The sequence below is a fragment of the Pelophylax lessonae genome (genome assembly GCF_965119305.1).
Source record: "Pelophylax lessonae genome assembly, chromosome: 12".
NCBI classification, from domain to species: Eukaryota; Metazoa; Chordata; class Amphibia; order Anura; family Ranidae; genus Pelophylax; species Pelophylax lessonae.
The window spans coordinates 124,333,685-124,351,060 of record NC_138779.1 but is presented as its reverse complement, the minus strand read 5'-3'; positions in this window follow the sequence as shown (position 1 = coordinate 124,351,060).

Below are 17,376 nucleotides of genomic sequence, written 5' to 3'. Positions count from 1 at the left end.
GTGGGAAGCCGGGAACTGAACTGAAGAGAAGCTGCCATGACCATGAGGTATGTGCACAGACGGGAGGAGGACGGGAGGAGACGCGGGGAGTCGGGACTGAAGAGAAGCTGCCGTCAGGTAAGTGCACTGGTCTCGCGGGGGGAACGCTGGCATCTCTGCATTGAAAGGTGGCACACTGGCATCTCTACATTGAAAGGTGGCACGCTGGCATCTCTACATTGATTGGGGGCAATGATGTGGCACTCTGCATTTATTGGGGGCAATGCTGTGGCACTCTGCATTGATTGGGGGCAATGATGTGGCACTTTGCAATGATTGGGGGCAATGCTGTGGGCACTCTGCATTGATTGGGGGCAATGCTGTGGGCAATCTGCATGGATTGGGGGCAATGCTGTGGGCACTCTGCATTGATTGGGGGCAAGGCTGTGGCACTCTGCATTGATTGGGGACAATGCTGTGGCACTCTGCATTAAATGGGGGCAATGCTGTGGGCACTCTGCATTGATTGGGGGCAATGCTGCGGCACTCTGCATTGATTGGGGGCAATGCTGTGGGCACTCTGCATTGATTGGGGGCACGCTGGTCACTCTGCATTGACGTCCCCCCCAGCGGGCCACAGAAAAATTATCAAACGTTGACCGGTCCGCTGCGATAAAAAGGTTGGGGAGCACTCCGCTCAGAAATTTTTTTATTTGCTCAGCACAGTAAAAAATTAGAGGGAACATTGGTTCCAACCCATGCGATAAGATTTAGGTGCGGGGAAAAAAGGGTCCTACAACATTCTGGTGCAAATGTGATTCCCTTTTACTTCATCAAAATCACACCTATTGGATGCGATTCTCAAGTTCACTGCATTTTGCAATCTGTTTCGGGTGTCGTTCATGAAACATTAAGCCTCCCGTTTCGCATCAGGCGGATTTGACATGTGATTTGATGGCAACATCACTGTCCAAATTGGTGCAACCCTAAATTTGTGGCGCCGCACCAATTCCCAAAAGTAGTTTTTGCACTACTTTTGACGACTTTAAGGCGATTTCAATAGACATCTGTGCATGAACCCGTACAGATGTCTGTCAAATCACCCCCAAGTCGCACTGACATGCGAGTTTGAAATTGTGCGCGTTCAGCTGAATGATTTCATACCCGCCCTCAGTTTGAACCAGTGTCGTTGCCGGCAAAAGGCTCCGATTTTACATGCTTTTTGACATGCCAAATCAACACAATGTCAAAAAGATTGCAAAATGCAGTGTGCTTGCCAGAATCGCATTGCATGGGTGTTCACACCCATGTAATGCGATTAGGTGTGGAGAAAAGAATATACAAAATTTATGGCTCAAATTGCATCGCACAGATCTCACATGTGATGTGCACAGGAATGCAGTGCGTTTTTGGTGCAAATCACCGGTGTTCAGCATGTGCCAGTGTGAACCCAAGCTATGTTCCATGAACAACACCTCATGTATACTATCCTATCACTTAGTACCTAGGTGCCGGTGGCCAAAATCGTTCCAAAATATATAGACAAGAAAATGCCCCCCTATGGAGTTGGGACTGTATAGGTGACCGTGCACCCAAAAGAACAGACAATGTTGCCAAAAAAATATATAGTTTATTAAACACACAGTTAAAATGGTTTTACAACTGACAAGAACACAGAGTAAAATTTTACATATATCACGGCTCATAGAACATGGTCCTATAACATAAGGGATAGCAAGTGGGGTACATGTGGCCAGAACATCTGACGCGTTTCGGGTAACAACCCTTCTTTGGGGGTTTAAACACTTGGACAATATAGATTACCTATATAGTTTAAAAATGATAATGTATAATTTTATATTGCAAAGGTCATCTTATGAAAATAAATGTAGCATATAAGCTATCAATACATACCACCTTATATACCCATGTGGACCGAGGAGCCGTAAGCATTAAAAATCAGGTAATAAATACCAACAGACAAATTATAAGGATGCAAGGCTGAAGGTAGTATAGGGTGGAGCAAGGATAAAGAGAACGTGCCGCAGCCCCGCAGGTGAGCAAATTCCACAAGGATCCAAAAAAAGGCCCAGGAGCAGGAACTGCCCTAAAGTATATATAATAATATGACAATATAACACCTCAAAACAGAACCAGGCTTAAAAACAGCAATGGAATAAAAAAAATGTCAAAAACGCCAGCTAGCAGTGTTTTTTGGCCCTTATCAGCGTTTATTGACATTACAGCGTTTTTAGTGCTGAAAAACACCACTCAAAATACACTTGTTTTCCTTTTTTTTTTTTACAGCCAGAAACTGCCCCTGCCAAAAACTGCTGATAACAGCCTATGTGTCCATGGACACATAAGATAACATGCTGGGGACTTTATTAAACAGCAGCTGTAAAAACGTCCAGTGTGCATGAGGCCTTATAGCAACCACTGAGATTGGAACTAAAAAGCAGTACTGTTGACATTGGAAGTCAGAGAGAGTGAAGAAAACTCCTGAGGAATCTCACTATACCTGACACTCCTTTGAAAGGAAAATATTCACATCAATCAAATTTATGGGACGGTTCCATGCTATGAGAAAGCAAGTCATGTGGATTTGAGTGTCATCTAGGCATAATGTGTGCAGTATAACTGGGCATTCTATGTGATATTTATTGTACTGTGTTGTGCACAGTAAGAGAAAACCTGCAAGGGAAACTACTGCAGATAGTGAGGACAGTGATGTGACAAAGACCAGTGTGAATAGTGTGGGAGTAAGATGCAAAACGGAGGTCCATAAATTGTGTAATAATGTGATGGGACACTTGAGAGGAAACAATGCCTGTAGTGGTGCATATATAGGATATATTGCTGTTTGTGTACATGTTGAGTACATACTATGTTTACTTGGGACTTACCAAGACAGAGTCCCAGAAGGTTCCAGATTTAAGTATTTACTCCAGCCATGGAGTTCTCTGGAGGAAGGTCTTAGACTTAGCAGCTGGTCATAGCTAAGTCTCAATTCTACTGTGGGCAGGTTGAGGACTCAGAGGTGACAGGATATATGGTAGATGAATCCTCCATGGGTAGTTGTGATAACCCTTTAGTAGCAAATAGGACAGTTGGTAGGATGTATCTTCCATGTCTTCTGTAAGGCTTCAACCCCTTGGATTTGGATGTTCCTAGTAGGATTATCCCATATGGCTCACAGAGATCTAAGCACTTGAAAACAACACTCTCTTAAATTGTACTCATGGGATCACACGCAGCATTTATTCTTAAACAATCTTCAGACATGCAAATAAACACACAACTAGACTTCTTAATGGCAAAATTTTGGCCACGGCCTTTATTAACTGGTTTGAATATACACTTTATTAAAACTTCAACTTCATACTCATAACGATATGACTTATAACTTTTGACTTCCATACAAATTTTCAACTCAGCTATTAGAGCTCGAGCTGAATAACCATAACACAATATTATTACACTGTCCCCCTTTTCTTACGAAAAGGTGACCCACCACATTAGTAAGGCCGCGACAAGGGGAGGGGGGGTTGGGTGAGCTCTGCAGCTTGTGTCATCCCGCGAAGTCTGGCGCCAATTTCAGTCAGCACCTATTATTTATAGACCCCAAAGGGGCTTCCAGAAGCTTCTAGCAGCCTCCGAAGCCCCCTACCTATCAGGTATAAGCCCCCCATGAGACCACGCCCTCACCTGCTAGGGGGAGCCTTGAAACCCTCAGGCTGCGGTGATCCCATGAGGAAAAGGGGGGCCTTGAAACCTATTTCCCCCTTTTCCCAACATGGGATCACACGCAGCATTTATTCTTAAACAATCTTCAGACATGCAAATAAACACGCAACTAGACTTCTTAATGGCAAAATTTTGGCCACGGCCTTTATTAACTGGTTTGAATATACACTTTATTAAAACTTCAACTTCATACTCATAACGATATGACTTATAACTTTTGACTTCCATACAAATTTTCAACTCAGCTATTAGAGCTCGAGCTGAATAACCATAACACAATATTATTACACTGTCCCCAAACAGACAGAGGATGTGCACCTTGCACGACCTCTGTCTACCCCCATACCGCGGCCTTCTCAATGCATGTCTGAAGATTGCTGTTGAATATATCAAGTCCGATATCGGACAAATGAACTCCATCAGCTCTATATAACCCTTTAATGCTACCTTCCAATTCTAAATGGCGAAATGAAAAACCATAACCCAAAGACATGAAATTTTCCATTATCCTGTTAATTCTTTTACAAATCTTTTCCCCATAACGACAAAGACTTAAACATGACCATTGTAACCTGGGTATAATCTCTGAGAAAATTATCACTGACCCAGGGTATAGAGCTTTAATCGTTCGGACATAGTGCTTCATTTGAAACACCAAATCCAACGTTCTCTTATGACCTATATCATTCCCACCCCGGTACACCAATAGTACATCCGGGTGAGAATACATATCCGCCATAGTTCCCAACTCAGCCAGGAGATCCGCCCACACCATTCCCCTAATACCATGCCAACAAATATAAAGAATATAATTCTTTATCCAGACCAAGGGATTCCGTATAGCTTCTAGCAGCAGCTCTTCTGTGTGCCCAAAATATATATGAATGGCCGACTATCCACACTATCCGATGGATACCTAGGTAAGTCAAAAAATATTGTTAGGTCTCACGTATAATTTAAAAACTTTCGATTTCCATCTACCAATTTGCTTAATTTTATCAGAATTTAAACCTAACCTTGCAGCCTCAGTGGCTGCTCCTATACGGTATGAATGCGAGGATATGACTAAATCATTCAACTTACAATATCTTACCACTTTCTTCAAAACTGCTTGGAATTGGAATCTTGTCAAAGGCAAACCATCCTGGTGAATAAATAGGAAACCCTCCTTTCTTGGTCTAAACCCTAAATAAGTATTTAACAAATTCACTGGGCACACCAACCTTTTTTCACACCGAGCCAACGTGATCCAACAGCCTTTTCCCATTTGGTCAGTTTTGACCGCTGCAAGAATAATTTAATATTCTTTGAAGTAGCCAAAATATCGTCCCATTTCAAACCGTCCCCACTCTTACCATTTTTAGGAACTAATTCCGATATTCTCAGAGCAGCAAAGAAACAAATTGAGAAAGCTGCCCTGAACATATCAACCTCAAACTGTGAATAGCAAACCTTATCTAAACTTTCACATAACTCACACAAAATCTGAAGCGTAATAGGACGTCTTTTGTCCTGAACCAAATTAGCCCTTTTATAACCTTTCATAGCTTGTCTTATGGAGAAGAATTTTAATAAAGATGGGAACGAATGCAACTGCAGAAAAAAGGATACCCCTGATAACACCTTACTAATATGTGACCAAGAGTATCCCTTTTCCATCAAATTATTCAAAAACAATAAAGCTAGACTTTCAGATACTTCAAAAATTCCCATATTGTGAGAATTCAAAAAGGCCAACCATAATAACCACACCGCCCTGTAACCCGACCAAGTTGAAGGAGCCAAGGATTTTATAATGTTATCCACGATCACACTATTTCCCATAGTTGCGGGGGGCAAGAAGATCCTTTCGCATCTGCTTCTGGAAAAGACTGGAAGAAACGGTTCATTTGAAATCTAGATAAAGCATCAGCTACTACATTACTTTTTCCTCTTACATACTGAGCTTTCACCCATATATTAAGGCACAAGCATTTATACACTAAATACCTCAGCAAACGAATCACAGGCTTAGATCTAGATGATAGGCAGTTTAGAGCATACAACACTCCTTTGTTGTCCGTAGAGCATAGTATCCTCTTATTCTTAAAATAAGTTCCCCATATTTCTATAGCTACAATTATTGGAAATAATTCAAGTAACACTATATTCTTTACTAAACCATTCTTAATCCAAGCTACTGGCCATCTGGCAGCACACCAATGGGTTCTCCATATTGTCCCAAAACCAACAGATCCAGCAGCGTCAGAATATAATTTAAAGTCTTGGTCGACAATAAATTCTACCTGCCAGGCTGCTCTACCGTTAAATTCTACCAGAAATTTATACCATACTAACAGGTCTTCCTTTATTTCTGCTGTAACTCTGATGTGTGCATAAGGGTTTGCTAAGCCTGCGATTGCTAGGTACATCCTGCGGGAGAAAATACGCCCCATCGGAAGCACCCTCGTCGCAAATGCCAACAAACCCAATAACTGTTGCATCATTTTACAGAAACCTTCTTAAGACGCATTACCTTCAGAATTGTACAACAGATATTTTCAATTTTTTCTAGAGGTAATCTATATTCCATATTTACAGAATCTATCGTTATTCCCAACATTCAATACATGTAGTAGGGAATACAGTTTTATCATGTGCCAATGGGATGCCAAATTTCTTGCACACTTCAAAAAATTTTAATAATAACCTGGCACAATCCTGAAAATTAGGTTTTCCTATGAAAAAGAAATTGTCTAGATAGTGTACTAAGTTACTAGACCTTGCTTCTTTTGCTACCACCCACTCCACAAATGACAAAAAATTCTCAAAATATGCGCAAGAAATTGAGCATCCCATTGGTAAACATTTGTCAAAAAATTACATACCTTCGAATTGGAAACCCAATGAATTGAAGCTTTCGGGGTTTATGGGTAACAGTCTAAATGCTGATTTTATATTGGCCTTTGCCATCAACGCTGCCTGACCTACATTCTGTAGCTTGACAATAGCTTCTTCAAAAGAAGCATATGTAACCGAGCACAAATCATCCCTGAATTGATCGTTCAGAGAAAATTTGCGTGGGTAAGATAGATGATGGATTAGTCTATATTTTCCTTGTTCCTTCTTAGGGACGATCCCCAGCGGAGACAAACGAAAATTTGAAAATGGAGGAAAAATAAATGGACCCGCTATTCTATCTTCCTGTAATTCTTTTATTAATTTACACCTAACAATATCAGATAGCTCCTTCACCGATTTTAAATTTTCTACCCAACTACAACCAAATCCATCAAAAATTGGTAGACTAAAACCAAATGCAAAACCTTGTCTAATTAGCTGTGCTGTCAACTGGTCTGGATATTGGCACAGCCATGGCTCCATGCTTTCCACTTTCACCGGCGTTCTGGCTTTTCTGAAAATTATCCTTACTTGATTGCTGAGCCAATTTTTTAAAGCATTTGCTTATAGGGTGAGGACCAGTGCAAAAAGCACATTCATGACAAAATTTGCATGAATTCGGCCATTTGCATCGTGTGTCATTAAATGCGAAACACACACCTTTTTTATATCCACTTGCCTGGCTACTCACTGCTACACTGTTCGATCGAGGTAAAGCAGGTCTCTGTGGGACAAATAGGTTCAACCAGAGGCCCACATCCTTATTACCCCAACCCATATTAGAGTGAACCGCCATTTTTTTCCTATATGCCTCATCATAGAAAAACCATCCAAGCCCACCAAAGTTTCGGTAAGCTTTCAATATCATGTCTATGTGTTGGAATAGACCTGAACTAAGTTCAGGAAACTTCTCACATAAAATACTGGAAAATGTAACAAAGGCTTGCAGCCAATTGTTAAATGATCTTGGAATTGGTTTTCCTTTTCAGATTTAAAATAATATTCTTTTTGATTAGGGAGTAATGAAAACAATTCAATATACTCTCTCCGCCATATCTTTTCTTTTGTACTCAATGCTACATGAAAACCAAGCGGAGACAGTATACAAGGCATAATTTCCCTGCATGCTGCAGATGAGGAGTCTCTAACAGCCATATCGTTTTTTATAGCTGAACTTGTTGCTACTTAAATTGGCAGCTTTTCTATCCTTGTATTCGTTGCCCCACTTTCACCTAACCATACTGACGCAAAATCATCACTCCTCCTAGCTGAGGGGGCTGTCGATAAGTTATTTACAAGCTGCAACAAAGTTGCTGACAGGGAAGACAAAATATTTACACTCACCAATACTTAACCTGTCTTGCTCTTCCAAAACCTCTGTGTCATTAATTGAAGCTGCTCTTTTCCTGCCAGGACCTGTGTTAGCACCTACAGCGTCCTGCCATTCATAACTCTGTTCTTCACTTCTTCTTTGAAGCTCAGGTGAATTGACCCTTGTCCCCGCCTCCCAGCGGGACGTGCATGGCTTCTGCTCTGCCCTGCTTCTTCTCTCACTGCCTCTCTTCTTCTTGTCTTCTGCCGCCGCTCTTCTTTCTTCAGCCCTACTGGGCACTGATTTTGGGCTATACGGCTTCCTCATCCCTCTTCCTTTACGCTCCATCTTCCTGCCTCTTCCAGCACCGCCTTTATCTCCACCTTGCTGTACCTTCCTCCATGTCATGTCCTCTTCCCTCACAGACTCCGCTCCGCTGTCTGCATTTTCAATGCTGTCTTCAGCCGCTTGAGGTGCCATACTGCTTCCACCGGCTTCTTCACATAACACTTTTTGCTGCGCAGGTAAGCTCAGGCACTGTCGAATCCAAGCTTCTCCACCTTCTGCCTCAGCCCTCTCAATAAGTTGTCTGAGGAGAGTCTTCATTTCTTGAGGTGAATTGCCGTCCGATATACAGTATAGCTCTCTTGCCTGAGCTCTGCAGCTTGTGTCATCCCGCGAAGTCTGGCGCCAATTCCAGTCAGCACCTATTATTTATAGACCCCAAAGGGGCTTCCAGAAGCTTCTAGCAGTTTCCGAAGCCCCCTACCTATCAGGTATAAGCCCCCCATGAGACCACGCCCTCACCTGCTAGGGGGAGCCTTGAAACCCTCAGGCTGCGGTGATCCCATGAGGAAAAGGGGGGCCTTGAAGCCTATTTCCCCCTTTTCCCAACATTATTTCATGATACCCCCGAATGTGGTACAACACACATAAACTGCCATTTTATTCTAAAGAGAGTTTACCAGAGCACCAAGTATTTTGTGACCTAATCAATGCTAAAGGATAATGATTCCCATTAAAAATGTTATCACATGTTTACACAGGCGGGCGGATCTCCACACTAGATCCCCGGCGATCGGGGCAGAGCAGCGGCGATCGCCGCTGCTCCTCCCCTGGCCCGACTCCCGCTATGAATGAAAACAGCGGGAGCGAGCCTCCGGCGGCGCACAAGCGCCGCCCAGAAGGGGAAGTGTCTGACGACGTTAATACTACGTCGTCAGACGATAACGAACCACTCTGCCGCAGTAGTATTACCGCGAGCAGACGTAAAGTGGTTAATCTTGTTAATGCAATGCTTGTGCGCCGCCGGAGGCTCGCTCCCGCTGTTTTCATTCATAGCGGGAGTCGGGCCAGGGGAGGAGCAGCGGCGATCGCCGCTGCTCTGCCCCGATCGCCGGGGATCTAGTGTGGAGATCCGCCCGCCTGTGTAAACACAAGCGGGCGGATCTCCATAGTGACAGGGAGTGACAGATCGGACTGTTCAGCATAGCTGGACATCCGATCTGTCCATGACTCACTCAGTCACCTCCCCCCCTACACGTCAGTAAGCACCAGGCATACATTAACCCCTCCCTCTCCAATAAAATTAACCCCTTCCCTGCCAGTGTCATTTTTACAGTAACAGTGCATATATATAGCACTGATTACTGCAGTAATGTCACTGGTACCCCCAAAAGTGTAAAAAATGTCAGTCAAGGGTCTGATCTGTCCGCCGCAATGTCGCAGTCCCACAAAAAAAATCGCAGATCGCCGCCATTACGCGTTAAAAAAAAAACACCAAAAATGACAGAAATCTTTCCCTTTGTTAGTAAACGCAATAACTTTTGCGCAAACCAATCAAAGTACGCTTATTGCGATTTTTTTTACCAAACATAGGTAGCAGAAAACAAATTGGCCAAAAATTTTTTAAAAAATTGGTTTTTACATCTTTTTTGGGGGGAATTTCATATAAAAAAATGTTAAAAATATTGTTATTTTTTCAAAATAAACGCTCTTTTTTTGTTTATAGCGCAAAAAGTAAAAATCACACAGGTGATCAAATACCACCAAAAGAAAGCTCTGTTTGTGGGAAAAAAAGGACTTAAATTTCGTTTGGGTACGGCGTCGCACGACCGCGCAATTGTCAGTTGAAGTCGCACAGCGCCGAATCGCAAAAAGTGGCCTGGACGGAAGACAGCAAAATCCTCCTGTGGTAAAGTGGTTAATATAAAAAAAAAGGATCAAATGAACATACAATAATAGGCACTAGGGAATGGATGTGAAGTAGGGCTAAATGATCAGAAAGTAGCAAGTAACACTCTAAAAATTCTGTTATAAGGGTTTGTAAGGGATATAAATGAAGGAAAGACATGGTATCAGGTGTTTGTTACCCAGGAATGAGTTGTGTAAGTTTTGAGTGCCTTTGAACAAGGTATGTTTAGGGGAAGTGATCTTGTGGCTTAACTTTTAACCACTTTACCACCGGAGGATTTTGCTGTCTTACGTCTGGGCCACTTTTTGCGATTCGGCACTGTGAGATTTTAACTGACAATTACGCGGTCATGCGATGCCATACCCAAATGAAATTTACGTCCTTTTTTTCCCACAAACAGAGCTTTCTTTTGGTGGTATTTGATCACCTGTGCGATTTTTACTTTTTGCGCTATAAACAAAAAAAGAGCGTAAATTTTGAAAAAATAACAATATTTTTCACATTTTTTTATATGAAATTCCCCCCCAAAAAAAAGTAAAAATCAAAAATTTTTTAAAGTTTTGGCCAATTTGTTTTCTGCTTCCTATGTTTGGTAAAAAAAATCGCAATAAGAGTATTTTGATTGGTTTGCGCAAAAGTTATTGTGTTTACTAACTAAGGGAAAGATTTATGTCATTTTTGGTGTTTTTTTTTTTTAACGAGTAATGGCGGCGATCTGCGATTTTTTTTGCGGGACTGCGACATTGCGGTGGACAGATCGGACCCCTGACTGACATTTTTGACACTTTTGGGGGTACCAGTGACATTACTACAGTAATCAGTGCTATAAATATGCACTGTTACTGTAAAAATGACACTGGCAGGGAAGGGGTTAATTTTATTGGAGAGGGAGGGGTTAATGTATGCCTGGTGCTTACTGACGTGTGTGGGGGGAGGTGACTATGTGACACAAGGACAGATCGAGGGTTCAGATATGCTGAACCCTGCAATCTGACCCTGCCTGTCACTTAGGAGATCACAAACACAAGCGGGCGGATCTCCACACTCGATCCCCGACGATCGGGGAAGAGCAGTGGCAATCGCCGCTGCTCCTCCCCTGGCCCGACTCCCGCTGTGACTGAATACAGCGGGAGCGAGCCTCCGACGGCACGTGCGCCGCTTAGAAGGGGGAGTGTCTGCCAACGTAGTACTACGTCGTCAGACTTACAAGAGCCACTTTGCCGCAGTACAGCTCTAGTGAGCAGACGGCAAGTGGTTAATGAACGAGTGGTTGTGTGTGTTAAGAACATGTACCACAGCCTTTTGTGAATAGTGGTATTTTTGGGGGTAAGGGGAAAGTGGGGGGGGGGGGTGGGAAAGAGGGGGAAATGATAGAAGGGGGAGAAGTATGTAACAGTGATGTTATAAGCGACAAACTGGAAACTGAATTATTTGAGCGTGTGCGCTTTTATGCAGGAAGAGAAGTGCAGGAGTGGTATAGTGGTTAAGTATCAAGCTTTCGTCATTGTAATGTATTTGATTGTTGTGTTAACACTGTTAAGGATGTTGTTCTCTAACTGGTAAGCTGAGAATACATAGTGTAAAACCTCAATTTGATTGTTAAAAACGATGTGATATATTTTTCAAGTGATTAAGGTGACATTCATCAGGCATTCATTGATTTGGGGCCAACAAATCATTCACCACATTTATCAAGCACATTTGTCTGTCAACTTCACCAGTGCATTCCCCATATCAGGAAATTATGGTTGACATTTGCTACCATCCGTTCTTCAGCGAGAAATGTTGGTTTCTGTATATTCTCCTTATTTATGGTATCTAGTTGAAAATTTCATATTTGTAGCACATTTGCAAAAAGCATTTAGATTACATGTCTGCTAGTCTTTTGTAGTAAACCTATGGTTTAAAAAGAGTTTTAAGGCTTTTAAAGTGCAAGAACTCTGGACATATGGCCATACTGCACTTTTTAATGATAACTAACTTTGTCTGTAACCATGGAACATAGCATTGTTAAACTGGCCATAGATTTGTAGCACTGCCCCCTAGAGAGCTGCTGAAAATTACACTTTAAGGATTCCCCTGGGTTACCCGTAGCAACTGCAATCAGAAATCTTAGTAGTTTATATTCTTGGCTCAGTCAAAGAACAGTCCAGAGGATGTTGTTTTTGTGGTTTTATTGTAATTGGGATGGGAGAAGGGATGAGTGGAATATTCCAACTGTTAACTATTTACAATGTTGAGGACTCTAAACTTGAGAATTCAGCAAGGCCGCTGCTTCATCCTGCCACTTGAATGAGGATAAGGTAAGTGTTTCCATTACATTTCTCTCCAGGGCACTCCCCAAGTACCCCCTTAGTCTCTGGGCTAACTGACTCCTCTCCACTGACTCTACACTCTGGAGTGGTCCCCTCCCTGGGCAGACCCCTGGGCAAGTTCCTCTGTTCTCACAGATACTGTTTTTCCAGATTCAGCTGTGCCCCAACTCCTGTAGTCAGCTTCTCCTGTACCTCTGGGTTCAGTTTCACGCCCCTGGTACACCAGGCCGAATGCCTGTGACCACCACCAATTGTTGCAGAAGAGGAGGTAGCCGCCACCCTCCTTCTGGGACCTGGCTTCCCACCCAAAGACCTCTACCTCATGTGCCCGTGGCTTTTTATACCCTGTCCCATAATGCACCACTATTTGTGACAACCCTTGGGACAGTACTAAAAGTCTGTGTGTCACTGGTCAGGTTTCCTCCAGCCTCCAACGTGCCTCCTCATTGGATCAGCTGGGGACACTCCCTGAGACCAGATGAATCACACACTGGGCAGACTGAGTAGGCCTAACTATCAATCCTGCTCCCTGATAAGCAGAGTGCACATACATTTTACCTGCTGCTCTTCTGGTAAGCAGAGAGAGACAAAAACTACACTCTCTTACCTAGCACCTGACTAGGAGGGTGCTACACATTATACAATTTACTTGTTCAATTTCCTTTACATTTACCCTCAAATGTGTAGGGCCAAGGTCTGCCTGACTGAATACAAATTGAAAGTCTTTAGGTTTGACGTCATATTATATGGTTTTGGTAAATCTAAAGAACACTTGTATAATGTATTAAGTAAGTATTAAAGTGGTTGTAAATTCCATTCATGAAAGTTGAACTAAGCACATATACAGTATCTGTAGTGTCTACTTATTTCTCTCCAAAGCTCTAATTGCCATTTCTCACTGGTGCTCTGTTCCTCTGTTATCAGCATTAACCACTTCTGACAAGTTCTCCGACCCATGAGATAACAGTAGCTAAAATTTTGTGTTGGGCAGGGAGCTTAGAGTGGAGACTGGGACCCAGGCATTCTCTTCCACATCAGTGCCTGACCTCACAAATGAGCTTCTGGAAGAATGGTCAAACATTCCTATAGACACACACCTTAACCTTGTGGACAGCCTTCCTAGAAGAGTTGAAGCTGTTATTGCTGCAAAGGGTGAGCCAACTCAATATTGAACCCTATAGACTAAGACTGGGATGCCATTAAAGTGCATGTAAAGGCAGGCATCCCAATATTTTTGGTAATATAGGTTATGTGGCAAGGTGGCACTCGGCAACGGAAGTTTTCCTTTTTCTCTCTCCCTGCAGTCTTCTGGGACACTGACAGGTGTCAGAAGGCTGCATCCACCATTCACAATGAGCAGTGTACAGTAGTGAAGATTCCGGCGCCGCCGAGGGAGGACAGAGGATGAAGATGGCTTCATCGCTCCACTGCCTCAGTAATTGTGGGGGTGAGGAGTGCAGCCACCGCTCGTGCCATGAGCTGATATTGAGGGTCAGCAGCTAGTTGCGGCGGGAGAGCTGTGTGTTGCAGATCCGCGCCATCCACTGTAGGTGCGGCGGCCATATTGCCAGGGGACTGGGGAGCGGCCTGGAGCGGCGGATCCGGAGGCAGCACTGCCGGATTACAGGAGGCTCCGTGGACAACAAAGCGATCCATCGGTGCAGGGCGATGTGGGGAGACTCACCAACGCTGGATGGGGTGTTGAGGACTGCCAGTGAGCGGTATTAGCAGGCTTTGTAAGCAGGGTCAGTCGGAGCCGCTGCGCTCACTCCCTCTCCATACGGCGCCGGAACCGGAAGTCCAGGCTATCATATTTTAATTCTGTCTGTGTCCCAACTTGGGACATAAACTATATCTGCTTGCACTGGTAGACTTGGAAATACACACAATAAAGTGAAACTACACTTTCCTTTGATCAGCGATATGATGTTTATCAGCTCCCTTGCCCACATCAACATCTTTTCTCAGTCCCTTCTCCATTTGGTGTCTTTGGCCATCCTAATTGGCCTGGCCAGAATGACATAATACCTCTTCATGTACAGTACATGGGAATTAATTCACCCCTGCACAAAGACATGCCGAGACTGTACACTTAGCTGTTCATGTGCAGCTCAATGTAAAAATAAAAAAAGTTTGCTAGCAGGCAGGTAAAAAGCTTTTATTGTGGAAGAGAAACCTTAAGTCTCCTCTGTTATAAAAGCCTTCCTGCTAGCAATATTTTTCCTTAAGTAAAGTTGCACTTTAAGCTCCCTGCCAGAAGCCATAGGTCAGATTTACACTCGTAGCACCAGCAGGAATTGCAGAAGACAAAACATTATATTCATGTTGATTTTTTTTTTTTTTCCATCTTTCTCCAGCAGCTTTTCCAGAGCATTATCAACTGGGGTGGACTGCAGCATTTTCAAATGATCTATAAACACGGAAGAACTTAAAGAGCATTTGGTACTCAGAACACAGATTAGACAGAAAGCACTAACATTTGAAGCAGTGTCCATGAAAGTGCCCATCTGTCAGAGATTTCTTTTTTTTTAAAGGAATAATGGAAATAGAGCAGCTGGCTCAACAGATTATTTTAAAAATGAAGGTTTTATATATAAAATACTAGCAGAAATCTATCTATCTATCTATCTATCTATCTATCTATCTATCTATCTATCTATCTATCTATCTATCTATCTATCTATCTATCTATCTATCTATCTATCTATCTATCTATCTATCTATCTATCTATCTATCTATCTATCTATCTATCCATTTATCCTTATACTAAAATGGATGGGATCCAGAGAAAATACTCAAGAAGGAGGAAATAAAATGAAAGTGAAGGAATATTGCATCTGTAAGGCAGGACAATTGTGCATTTCCAGTTGTGCGACAGTAAGCATTATTGGTCTAAGAGTCATGGAGCTTTACAGATAAAGATTATCTTGTTTGAGTGAGATGTCACATGAATGCACTCTCAGGACTGTCTGAAGATGAAATATGTGTTTGCTGCATGAGCTAAATGATATATGACAATGCATTGATGTATATTAAGGGTGACTAGAGATTTGCTGGGCAATTTCCGTTCTTTAGTCATATGCATCCAGAATGAAAAATGAAGCACTGGATTTCTGCAGTGGTGACATATGTAAAGGGCAAGGATTTTCTCTGACTTTTTTTTTTCCTCTTAGCTGTAAAATAGATGCAGACATTGGCTATGCTTTATTTAAATTGTATTCAGTCGGAAAGGTTTACAACATCATATTTCCTTAGACATTCTGTACTGTATGTTCTGCAATCATAAAAATGTAAACTGAATTGCACAGTCCCTCATGTCTTCTTTACATTTTTCAAGTGCATTTTTTTAAGTCAGCATAAGCCTTAAGGGAGAATTATCATCAACGTACAAACCGCTGCTTGGATCTAAAATTATATTTCCATGTATTTTCTTATAAACAACACATCATCTTAAAATCCTAATCCCTAAATGGATATTTTTTTCATTATATAAAGAAAAATATAAAGTAAGAGTTAAATGTAGAACTAGACACATTATACCCTAATATGCTTAGGATTAACAAGATTATTGCAGCTCCTTTAAGCCTCAGCATTTTTCAATCACTAGACTTTAGCCAAAATGCAAAATGTGTTCACAGCATGAGTCCATGCTCTGTGCTAGAGATTGCACACAAAGCTAAATCTGTCTCTTAGATTATGTTTAGTCAGCTAGTACTACACCATGAAAAATACACCTGTAGAGGAATTCTAGTTGAAGCCTTACTGCAGGCAAAATACTCAGAGTAGATTTGGAAAGATGGCAGAAAGCTCAGTCTTGTAAAATAAGAGGAAATCCCCCAATGGAGGCATACACTATATTACCAAAATAATTGGGATGCCTGCCTTTACACGCGCATGAACTTTAATGGCATCTCAATCTTAGTCCATAGGGTTCAACATTGAGTTGGCCCACCCTTTGCAGCTATAACCTTGTGGACAGCCTTCCCAAAAGAGTTGAAACTTCAACTCTTCTGGGAAGGCTGTCCACAAGGTTTAGGAGGGTGTCAATGCAAATGTTTGACCATTCTTCCAGAAGAACATTTGTGAGGTCATAAGGCCTGGGTCGCAGTCTGTGCTCTAATCCATCCCAAATGTGTTCTATTGGGTTAAGATCAGGACTCTGTGGAGGCCAGTTAAGTTCCTTCACCCCAAACTCGCTCACCCATGTCTTTATAGACCTTGCTTTGTACACTGGTGTGCAATTATGTTGGAACAGGAAGGGACCAACCTAAAACTGTTCCCACCTGACCTCAACCCATTAGAACACCTTTGAAATGAATTAGAATGCAGACTGCAAGCCAGGCCTCTCTCCAACATCAGTGCCTGACCTCAGAAATGAGCTTCTGGAAGAATAGTCAAACATTCCCATAGACACACTCCTAAACCTTGTGCACAGCCTTCCCAGAAGAGTTGAAGCTGTTATAACTGTAAAGGGTGGGCCAACTCAATATTGAACCCTATGGACTAAGACTGGGAGGCCATTAAAGTTCATGTGCGTGTAAAGGCAGGCGTCCCAATTCTTTTGGAAATATAGTGTAGATAGCAGTAAAAAGACATATTCACTTGTGTCACATGTTATTGACACAGACAGGGGGACTCGCCCCCTGCTCCCTCATCACTGGCGGCGATTGACAGCAGTGGGAGCCAATAGTTCCCACTGCTGTGTCTGAGTCAATGTGCAGGGAGGGAGCAGAGATGGATGCTGCTCTTGTGCACATCGCTGAAGATTGGGCTCAGATAAATATAAGGGGGGCAGGTGGTTGGGGGGAAGGGGGTTCTTCATGCAGAAGGTGTTTTACCTTATTGTATAGAATGCATGGAGGTAAAAAAACAAAAAAAAAAAAAACAAACCTTCTGCCTTTAGAATCACTTTAATAAATCAATGTGGCTCACAGTATCTATTACACAA